At 38.9% G+C, this 12214-nt stretch overlaps 1 protein-coding gene across 1 annotated transcript in view; it reads left to right on the top strand.

The window, feature by feature from the left end:
- Positions 1-12214, top strand: part of PLEKHG1 (pleckstrin homology and RhoGEF domain containing G1) — a 195031-nt gene that overhangs the window by 23653 nt on the left and 159164 nt on the right. The window lies entirely within an intron of this gene.

The following is a 12214-nucleotide window of genomic DNA, read 5'->3' as shown; positions in this document are numbered from 1 at the left end:
CCACAAAACCCCCCCCCCCCCCCCCCCCCCCCCCCCCCCCAGCTTCTGGCCTGAGCCACTGCAGGCATGCAGCTACATTAACTGAATCAAAAGTAAATGTCTGTTCACTTGTTAGTCAGGTTAATCTCTGCAGCTTAGACTAGGCTGCAAAGACTGAATTGATTTAGTCTCACACTTTTTGAAAGTCTGTACTTAGCCTTTTTGTTATAGGTTTGGTATAATTTTCAAATATGTTAATTTCATCCTTTGAAATGTCTTTATAGGTTGACTTTCCTTTACCCCTAACCAGGTTTGTTTGTGGTTGGAGGCAATTACTACGTCATATCTTATTTTAAATGTATTTTGTCATGGTGAAATTTTATCCACTCAGTTATTAAAATTAGCTTAACCAGTGCATCTTTTCCCTGCCAATTTCTGTTGTTTTACAATCAAATCTTCCTTTTTTCTTCTTTTTTAAAAGTTTTTGTTTCCCATATTGCTGTATGAAAATTTTAACACAAATGAGACAGAATTGGCTATTTTTGAAGTGCTGTCAGCTGCAGTAAGTGCAATAAAAATGAGAAAGAGTAGTATGTCTTTTAATCTTTCAGTCATGTTAATCTTAAATTTTAGTTGTGTTAATAATATTTAAAACTTCTTCAATTAAAGTCCTTTTTTAAAGTCAAGAATGTCCTTTAGATGCAATACAACTTCTGCTTTACACAACTTGTTCTAATTGATTTTATTTTGAAAAATTCCTTAATATTTTAGTTTGCTTCCTTATTCAGATACCATGCTAAATGTTTTCTACCCAGGCTTATTGATTTTCTTTTCTAAAAAATAGCCATATTTCTTCCAAAGCAAGTTGAAGGACATAGGATAAAAGACAAAAATTGATTGCATACTATCTTTTTAAAGTGCATAATCACTTACAGGATAAATTAGGTTCTGAAGGCCAGTGTTAGAACTCTTCATTGGTTTGTTTGGTGATACATCCTTGGTAGCAAGCTTGGTGTTTTCAAAATACTGAGAAACAGCTAGAGATAGCAAGAAATTATGCACGTAGCTCTTTAACAATTGGGAGACAGATGTTGTAGTCTGGGTTTTTGGCTTCCCCTGAAATGCTGTGTAGCCATGTCTTTTAATAGGTTGCAAATTCAGTCTTTTTCTTCTTTCTTATCATTATTATTTCACAGTTGTTGCAGGCTTTTAAAAATGGTTTCAATTTCCTAGCTATGCACCTTGCAGCTACTTCAGACTATTCCTATTGCATTAGAAAGGGCTGTGAAGCCCTGATGAGCCTTAAACTTAGAAATATTAATATTGAGCAAATCTTAGTTCCTGGTCTTTGGTTTGGGGGATTTGGTGGGGGGGGCTGGTTGGTGTGTTTTTTGATTGTTTTTAATTGGCTCCCTGTGGTTAATTTAGCTTAGAAAGAGGGAAGCTATCACATACCAGGAAGACAGTCAGCTTTTATTATTTTTTAGCAATAAAATATTAATAAAAAAGTTTGTGTTTTCTGTAGAGATGTTTCAGGTTTCTAAAATGTGTATCCTGCAGAATCAGCAAATTAGAATCCTGAGGTAGAGACGTTACAGCATTATCAAAGTACTTTTTAACCACAGGAGGGGAAGGAGCTCTGGAGAAGGCAGCAAATGGGTCGTATCATGCTATATTCAGATACACAAATGTTCTTGGCAAAAAGCTGCACAGTAAACTCATTTTCCACTAAGCCTTTTTCCTTTCATTTAAAGCCATGTTATTTTGTGATATCTCCTTAGAGTGCTTTTGCAAGAACATGCTGTTAAACTGATTTAGTTTTTTAAAACAGGAAAAAAAAATTACCAAAATATTAATTTTTTTATGGTGGGTTCTGTGAAGCTATATTTAATGTAGATTCCATTAAGCTTGTTTTTTGCAGTAATTACTATAAAATGTATCTCAACTTGCAATGCAAAAATGATTACAACCTCAAGAAATAGCGCAAAGTAAAACTGATTCCTTTTGCCCACTACCGCAACCATTCTAAGTCATGGTCTGGAAGGATTTAGGAATTGTTCAAGGTGACAAGTATCTGAATATAACTGCATATACAGAAATTGTTTCCCTTTTTATGAACTTTAATGCAATAATGTTTAGTGTAGATGCTTTATTTATTTAAAAAATAAATTCCCTTCTCCCTCTACCTTCACCCCAGCAAATCTTTGGATATAATTGAATGGGGAAAAAATCTGCATTAACATGGCATTATGGCTATAGTCTTACAATGAAGCTTTTATATAAACTGTTATTGCCATGGAGGACTCTGTGCTTCCATCTGTGTAGAATACATTGTAGGATTCAGGGCATAGTTGCGCATGGTGACAATATTATGATATACAGAAGTTATTACTTAGCCAGATTACATACCTTCTGTTTTACATTATGTTATATTTAAATTATGCATTTCATAAGAAAAATATGGAAGGAAAATAGTACTTCAGTATGGTCTATGGATGTGAAAAGTTAAATGATTAATCATTTAACTAATAAGTGCAATGATAACTGCTTAGCTTACCAGTTAACCATTAGCTTGCGGTGGGAGCAGTCTGGCAGGGAAGGGGGAGGGGAAGCCCATAGTTCCGCAGCAGGAATCAGAACACAGCAGGGCATGCAGGAGAGAGGGGGTGGAAACCAGCCAGCAGCCTAATGACTCATCAATTAAGCAATTAGCTGCTCTTCGCAGGTTTTGCCTCCCTCCCAGCTCAGGGCTTTGCCTGGGCTGTGTTGTCTAGCTGGGCTTGCCTCCTCCCCCTCCCCCAGTCAAAGGGCTCAGAAGCTGGGGGGTGTCGCCCAGCAGCAGGTGCATTGGAGCTGTTGCATTATCGGTTAATCGTTTAACCAATATAAGTAGAAGAGGTTAAACAAATATTTTTAAATGATATCTAGATCACTAGTATGGCCATGCCTAATGGCATTTTGGAATATTGGCTTCTTTTTTGGTTTTGCAGTTGTCACTGTGCAATGGCATCCATGTTTCCATGTTAAATTTCCCAGGTTTGCTTAAAGCAAAAGTGAAAGCTAACTTTGGGAAATTCTGTGGCTATACCTCTAATAATGTAGGCATGGTAGCACTTAAGTAGCAGTTCCTCAAGTGCTGGGTGTACCTTATTTCTATGATAGTGAGGTTAATCTGCTCAGCCATATTGCTAGCTCTTGCAAATTTATTGTGAGCAATTGTTACACACCTGCTGCACAAATTCACAATGATCTAAGAAACTATGGACTTCATTTATTTGGAGAGGTAAGAATCAGAATATGGCACCTCCCTCTCTGCTTGAGGTGGTCTTGAGGAAAGTCCCCTAAACTGGAGCCATGTGCTGAATTGTAGTCCCATCTCCTCCACTAAATACGTCTGTGCCTTTTAATTTTTCAAGCCTATTTGTGCATTTGTTATGAGTGCTAGCCCACATGAAAATACTTAGGAGGCTGCTACTACTTAAATACTTAGAGAAGCAACTTAAGCTCAAATGATAAAGGATCATACCACTAGAATACAGCTAGGCATTTTTAAGTAGTAAATAACTACCCTGAAAATGCAGTTTTGGGGAATTCATGTAATTGATGCAAGCAGACTCTTTTCAAGTACAGGGTGTTAGGCAGACTGACTGTATGTTTGAAGCTGACTGCAGTGTAGGGGAGATTTTGCCTGCCTATCCCAAGAGCAGAACACTTAATATGTACAAGTTCTATATGGTCAGAACTTAATATAATAAATATATCTATCTAGAAAGCATGTCTCATTATTGCACATGACAGGAGCAGTTGAAGGAACATGGTCACCATGGCTAAATACAGACAGTCAAAAAGCCTGATGGTGAATCTATTCAATTTTTGCAGGTTAGTCTAAGCTGTGTAGATTGAACCAATAATCAAGTGAACAGACATTCATTGTTGATTCCTGAAATGCAGCCACATGCCTACAGTGGCTCAAGCCAGAAGTTGGAGGTGCTAGAGCACGCCTCCCTGCTTGGCTGGAGCAGAGAGCTCGGGCCAAGGCTAGCCTACAGTACCCACCATGTGTAGCAGGGTTTGCGAGGGAGGTGCGATGCATTGTGGGATGCTGGGGGACTGTAATTTAACTTGAATCTGAAGGGGGTCTGGGACAAAAGTTCAGTAAACCAATTTAACCTAAATCAGTTAAGCCTGATACTACATCCAGCCAAGTTTATCTTAAACTGGTTTTTGCCATTTTGAAAGTGATTTATGTCCACTGAACTTCTGTTGTCTTACAGATTTGAACTAGTTTCTGTTCACTTTTACCAGTTTATGTGTAATGTCTGTCCCTAGATCTTGAGGCATTTTAGGTAAATCAGAACTTGTTACCTGTAGGTCACCAGCTAGAATCCTCCCCAGCTATGTAGGAATTAAAGGTTATTCTCATCTATTAGATCAGTGATGCTCAACCAGGGTGCCATGAGATCCTTTTAAGGGTGATGAGGGTTGCCATGCAATATTATCACTGTTAGCTGTGCTAACACCTACACATAATTCACAAGATAAACCCAGAAATTTCAAATAGGAATCCATAATGTCAGAAACATTTTGACCTGTTGTGGTCTTTCTGAGTTTTTTTGCAACAAAAGAATCACTTTTCAGTAGTCAAAAGTGACTAAAATCAATGAGCTGTCCTTTTCTGAGGGTGCATGAGTCTAAAAAGTTTTAAAGCCACTGGTCTGGATGGTTCATAGCCTTTTTCATGATTTTTTTTCACAAGCTCTGTGATGATTGTGGAGTTTTGTTTTGAGAAGCTGGCTATTGGTGCCAGTTAACAATATGAGACTCAAGGGATTTTTGATGATATCATACAAACTGAGTAGTGGGGAAAGATGCCAGACAAACTTCCATACACAAAGGAATGGCACCTTAAGTCTGAAAGTAGGGCTGTGCAAAATTTCATAGGGTGTTTTGTTTTGAAGCTGTTTCAATGTGTTTTGAGCTCAAAACAATGAAATCAAAACAAAAGGCTTTGAAACAGCTTCAAAATGAAGCGAGGGCACTCGAAATGTATTGAAAGTTTTGAATTCTTGAAACTTGGTAGGCTTTATGCCTTCAGAAGAGGCTACCATCCCTGTAATATTCATCCAAAACAGGCAAGAAATGACAACATTTTAGGCATTTTCATGATTCCCCATTACAGCCTATGGGCGAAACATTGAAATGTGTCGAAACAGCGAAACATTTTTAACAAAACAAAATGGGACAGTGCTTTGAAATGAAGCAAAATAATGAAATGAAACACTGTCCCTTTGAAATGGCAAAATGGACATTGAAACGAAATAATGCTTTTTTCCACAACCCTACCTGAAAGCTCGTCTAACATCTTTTCCCACTATACCATGAATCCAATAAAAGATATCACCAGGAAAGCACTTTGTTTTTTTGCATATTTCCTGAAGCATCATGGCTACAACACTCCAACCTTATTACAAGTAATTGTGTGAATGTTTCCAGTTGGCTTTTTTCTTTAATTGTGGAGGAAAGATTGGAACTAGCACCTTCTTCCCCCCACCATGCGTCCTAAAGGTTCAAACATCTCCATGAAAAGAAAAATAGCCCAAATTTATAGTTCATAGTCTTTAATTCATTTTTAGGCCCAGATCTGTGATATTTTTTTAAATACCTGTAATTCACAAGAGCATGTATAGAATGACTTTGAGTTTTGGCACCAGTAGCAGAAACTCATCACTGCCTTGTATTAAACTATAGGCTCTTCTAATCAAGGTTTCTGATTACTGTGTTTTTTTTATAGTGTCTATCCCTGTTCTAAGTGGGTTTAGATGGTAAGAAGTCTTATACAGTATGAGACAAAGCATCTTCCTTACTGCACTGCTAATTATCATGCACAGACTGGAGGTTAGCAATTTAAAAATTAGAAGAGGAACCAAAATAGCCACAACTTAAACTTTCTTTCTAAACAGACAAACAAAAAGTTATGATTTGGGAAAATGTGATGCATTTTAACTCTTGGAATTGGTAGTACTTGAAGTATTTTCTCCCAAACAGTTTTTCATCTATTCTGTAATACTTTCTGTTTTCTTACACTCCTCTCTTTGAAGCTGTGGGGCCCCTATTTGGATTTTAGCATTCCTGAGAGACAGCATTTCATACATATCCTTAGTGAGATGGAGAATTCAGAGCCATTGATGGGGATTAAAAATTAGTGTTTAAGCCTTGAAGTCTGAAAATTTAAAAACATGGAATTATTGCTATGACTGAAGTGCATGATCCCCATAACAAACTTGCATGAAGAAGTTTGCATTTATCCCTCATGGGAAAATGTCACCGCATTGTTGTTGCTTTCAGCTACAGACAAATAACCTCCCTTTCTAAAATCATCTCAATTTATAGGCTTATTTACTTTACCTACTTTTAAATCTATCACACCCTTTTCTTTGTGTGGATAAAAGAATTGGAAAGGGCACATTAATGCCATACCGGGAAATCTTTAATGTGGAATAAGAAAAAAGGAAAGGCCTAAAATAAAATCAGTTTGAAGATAAGAAGTGGAAGGGCATGTTCATAGGTTGATTCTCTGTAAGTTTCTTCTTATAATGTTTTTGTCTTTTATGATCTGGGAGAACAATATGATGTGGGTTACCTTTGACATAGTACTTGTGAGGGCTAGTGCCAGTAGACTTCCTGGACAGTTCCTGTCCTAAAACTTCTATGTTTTGATATTTTTAATTCTTCTAGGGATACATATAAACAAAAACACCGAGCATCTGCTTGTCTATAATGTGAGGTGAATAGTTCAGTATCAGCTACTGACTATTGACTGTACCAGAAAGTGTTTATTTTTCTACTTAACTTGTACATTCCGGTGAGTTTCTTCCTTTCTAAGTGTGTTTAATTATTGTATTTGGCAGTATTTGGCAGACTTAGTTTGTTTTGCTGCATAAACCAGAATTCTATTTCAAAGATTTGAACCCAGTGGGGTTTTTTTTACAGTCTGCCAAGAAGCATAACTATTTGATGCTACAATTTTTATTGTAGATATCCTATTTCTAACCATATATTACACAGCTGGAAGTAGGATCAGCCAACTTATTCCAAAGCTTCTATAGCATCAGTACCTGCAATTTTGGTTACAGTTAGAGCATATTGTAACAGATTTGGCTTCTTTAAGATATGAGGTCAGTTATTTCAGTCTCAGACTTTTTTCTGTCCTTCTTCAGGTTTAACCAGAATTGTTGACACCTTGGATTAAAATATCCTGTCAAATGTTTAATATTGGGAGTTATGCATACAAAGAAAACAATACCCAGGTTATCTTAAATTGGATAAAAGTATAAAAACACTTCCTTTGCACTCATGTATATTTGAATGAGATCATCATTCTGAATAAATATTTAAGGTTTTTGGTATAAAGGTGACTTTCAAGATGTTAAAAATAGAGTTGAACATCAGTATCTAACCTTGACTGTGACCCTGTATCATGGGGTTTTTTTGCAGTATTAGGATATGTTAGATGTTGGGCTCCACAAGAAATAATCCCTCTACATAATAATATACTTGGTGTTTGAGGAAGGTTGAAAGAAAGGAACAAATTCCCTAAAAAACATAAGTACCATTCTGTGTTAATTATTACTATGTTCATAACTTGGGAGGTCCTGACAAAGCCATTGTCATGTTATTAGATTACATTCTGTTACATCTAGACTTCCTGTCTGAATTGATGTAAATGGCAGGATTTGTTTTGTGTGGACAAGTGATAAACTTTTATCCAGGTCAGTCAATACCTTGTAATATATCCATATACTTGAGAAAAAATTGGGAGCAAACCTTACTTTAAAGCTCTAAACTGATTTAATTGTTACTTAAAGGTTCTGAATACAGGTTGGATTACAGGGTATGAGTACTAATGGCAAAGGCCAAACTGCAGCAGATGTTAATATGCAGCTGCTGAATGTTATGAATCCATTCCTTTCCTCTCCTATGCTATCCTGAAAGGTTTTTTAAAAAAAGATTTTGGTTTAAGAAAATCTGTTGTAGTAGTTTGTCAGGAAATTGAATTTACTACATTATGAATTCAACTACAATATCCGTAGGGATTTTAAAAAAAACCCAGCAGAATAATGAAGGACTTTGTCTCATATTGAGTGCCTATACATGTGCTCCAACGTGTTCTAATTAGAACATGTTGGATCACACTTGATTAATTGATTCTGCTGATTAATCCATGCCTCACGGTCATGCGTATTCATTGTCCCACATTTCAAAATGATGGCAGGGGCACTTTAACTAAAACTTGTTAAAGAAGCTTTAGTTAAAGCACCCCCATGGGCATTTTGAAATGTGGGATACGGAATACACACAATGCTGCAGCGTTTTAATTAGAGTTGCTGTCTGAGAGTTGCTCTAATTAACCACCTCCATCCCTACCCTCAGAACTTGTGTATAGACACCTGTTCTGATTGTTGCCTTGAATTTAAACTGTGGCCCTGAAACTAACAGGCATAGCCTTGAAACTAATGGATGTGGCCCTGAAACTAACGGACTTGGCTCTTCAACTGAAGCAGGAGAGGCTCGTGCTTTTACACCCAGAGATCCTGTGTTCCATCCCTGTAGAACATTTGTTTATAGGTGTTACTGTATTTATTTCTTCATTGTTTGAGAATTTGAAGTCAGTAGCAATGCTGACCCACTCTGTTTCTGAAGCTACCTAGAATCTCAATTAGCTATAACATTTTTGGAGATGGGTCCAAAAGGCCACAATTAAACAGAGCTTGATTCATGAAAAATCAAATTAAGAGTTGATATAATTTATTAGCATAAACTATATAAATCTCACACATGTACTAAATTAAAACAAAATATTTATATACTAAGTAGGAATAAAATGCAGGAAAAATGTTTTTTTTTCTTTCAGTTGTGTTATAGTTCATAGGAGGAGGAGGAGAAAGAGAGAGAAAATTTCCATGTCAATCTGATGCAACAGAGCACTTAAGCATGTGCTTTAAGTTCAAACCCAAGGATTGTGCATTGAAGCAGTGGGGTTATTAATATGCTTAAAGTTAGGCACTTACTAAGGTAGATTGCTCAACATCTTGTAGAATTAAATCTTTAGTGAGCTGAAGTTCTGTAGCCTACAAGATCACAACAAGATTTATTCAAATGCCTACAGTCCTATGAAGCTCCAAAACTTCATTTTTTGGTAATAGTTTAAAAACATTCATAAATCAGACTCTCCCTTGTCTGAATGGTAATCTACTTCGAGTGCCATTCCCCTCTAAAAAGGAGCTCTGTTAAAATGGCACTCTGGAGTCTGTTTGGAATACTTCAGAGCAACTTGCACAGTTTACAAATGAAACAATTGTTTGTTTGGCTTTAAATCCAGAGTCTGAAAATGATCAGTATCTTCTGAATTATTCATCAATATTAATACATTTGTTGGCCAAATTACTTGTCCTATCTTCTTGTCATCAGATTGCATTATTTCAGGTTCCAGAACTCTGCACAACTGAAGACTTAATTTCGCCCTGCAGTAGAATATAGCTAACTAACATTTCTGTTTATATATAAATTCAGAATCTGATTTAGCTCACTCTCCCATAGCACTGTTAATTCTGAAGAGTTAAATGGAATAAAGAATTTTAAAAATGTACTGTCACTAAAGTAAATTAAATAAGACAGTTACTGACTCCAGGTGGAAGGATGATTTTTGTGCAGAATCAGAAAATACGTACTTTTACACAGAGTTCTATGTACTAACTGCAGCTGGGGTGTATTGTTTTCTCTTGTAATTGCTTAATAGCTTGAAACTAATGCTTCACCTTACCTAGAGTACTTAGACAAGTCTCTAATTTGTCTAAGGAACCCGTCTTCCTACTCAGCCTCTCATCTTAGGGGACCTCCTTTTCTCTTCATATTTAGATTTTAATGCTTTATTCTGCCGTATCTTTACCATCTTTCTTCTTGGCCCCCTTGCTTTCCCAAATCTCAGGTTGACTGAAAAACTAAGAAGCTGCCAATGATATTTTTTCAGGTCAATACACTCTTCAATATTATAAGACACTGTTACAGTTAAAGGAGGTGAAATGCATCATGAAGTGGGACAAGTGAAAGTCAGAAAATATGGGGAAGTAGAATAGGAAACAGTGGTGTAAGTCTCTTCAATCTATATGCTATATGGCAGCAAAACTGAGTTAATGAGTACCTTTTTTTATTCAGTTTAATCATCAGCCTTTCACTAGATGGATAATTGGTTTTAAGATATGCTGAAGCATTTTTTGAAAGAAAATATTCATATGAAAATTTCAGAAATGGATTTTATTGATAGTTCTTTAGCATTTCCTGGAGATATATCTACTCAGGACTTCACAGCAATAATACAGGCACTTCAGTTACAAAATTACAGGATCTTTCTGTGTGAACTAAAGAAAAATCCCTTCCATTGGTTTGTGGTTAAGGTTGTGACATTTGTTTGGGAAAGTTTTCCTCTCCTTGTAGCAGGAGAGTGGTGCCAACACAATAACCAATATGTTACAAACCCAAAAAAGAAATCATAAAACATGCTAGGTAAAAAGAAATTCCTTAAGTAGGGATTGCCATGATTAACTGTGGAATAATTTACATCAGATTTTACTCTACTAAATCTACTCCATGATAAGGAGTTTACGCATGGTCAGACAGCTGCCCAGAATGATAGCTTCCAGGACATTAGGTGACGAGAAAGTCCATTTGCATTGAACAAATAATTACCTGGGATTAAATTAACTAGGGGAGATTACACATGATACCTTCCAAGTAGGAAAGGCAAGGATTTTTAATGAAATCTTTTGTTGGACCAACTGTGTAGTTGCAGAGCAGTTGGACAAGCTTTAAGGCATTAAGAACCCTTTCTTGGGTTCTGAGAAACTATCCTCCCAACTATACAGCTGATTCAACAAAAGATGTTACAAAAAATCCTTGCCTCATACATTTCTTGGACTATGACAGCTACAACATACTACTTGGGTTAAGCGAAGCTTCGGTAGCTGATTCAATTTGGATGAGATTTAGGGACCGAATCTCCGAATCGGAATTGAATAGGGAGACAAATTAAAAGCTCCGAATCAATTCAAAGCCTCCGAATAAATTCAGAACAGCTTCGGAAAAGATTTGGTTAATTCAGAGATTTGGTCATAGACTAAACAGCTGGCAAATCTGTTTAGTCTATGAGAAGGGGCAGGGAGGAGGGAGGGATTGGGGCTGGGGCTGGGACAAGCTGCCCAGCTGGGGCAGGGAGCGTAGGACTCGGGGAGAGGGGCAGAGTGTACAGGATGCAGGCGCGGCAGCACTGGGAGTGAGGACTCTGCCCTACTGCTGCTTACCTTGCTGGTGGGGGGTGGGTGCGATGTGGGTGCAGCTTGCTCTGGGCAGAATGGTGCTAGTGGGAGCAGGGCATAGTCCCCGCTCCCAGCACTACCGCACCTGCATCCTGCGTCCCCCCCCAGCCCAGCTGGCCAGTCGTGACAGCACCTTCCCCCCCCAAGCTTGCAAGCTGTGGCAGGGCAGAGCCCCCACTTCCAACACTGCTGTGCCCTCATCCAGCGCCCTCCCCCCCCAGCCTGCAAGCAATGGCAGGGCAGAACCTGTACCGAGTACTGCTGCGCCTCCATCCCGTGCCCTCCCGCCCCGGCTGGAAAGTGGCAGTAGGACAGAGTCCTTGCTCCCAGTGTTGATGCACCTACATCCCCCCACCCCAAGTGGCAAGCAGCGGCAGTGTCTGCCCTGACTTGCAACCTGTGGCAGCACCTGCCCATCCACCCTGGCTGGCAAGTGGCGGCAACTACTGCCTCAGCTCACAAGCTGCAGCAGCACCCACCCCCATCCTGGATAGCAAGCAACAGCATGGCAGAGCCCCCACTCCCAGTGCCGATGCAGGCGGAAGGGGGCAAACAGCAGCAGGGCATAGCCTCCGCTCCCAGTGCTGCTGCACCTGCACCAGTGCTGGGAGCAGGGGCTCTGCGCTGCCACCGCTTGCCAGCCAGGGGGAGAGAGGGAGGATGGGGACGGGTGCTGCCACTGCTTGCCAGCTGGGAGAGGGGGTGCAGGATGCAGGCACATCAGCACTGGGAACAGGGACTGTGCCCTGCTGCCACTTGCCACTGGGGGTGGGCAGCATGGGATGCGGGCACATCAGTGCTGGAAGCAGGCAGCTCTGGGAGTGGGGGCTATGCTCTGCTCTACTATGCCACCCTTGCATCCTGTG

Source organism: Gavialis gangeticus, unplaced genomic scaffold, assembly GCF_001723915.1.
Source record: "Gavialis gangeticus isolate Ggan-Ray unplaced genomic scaffold, GavGan_comp1, whole genome shotgun sequence".
NCBI lineage: Eukaryota > Metazoa > Chordata > Crocodylia > Gavialidae > Gavialis > Gavialis gangeticus.
This window is presented reverse-complemented; position numbering and strand designations above follow the sequence as displayed.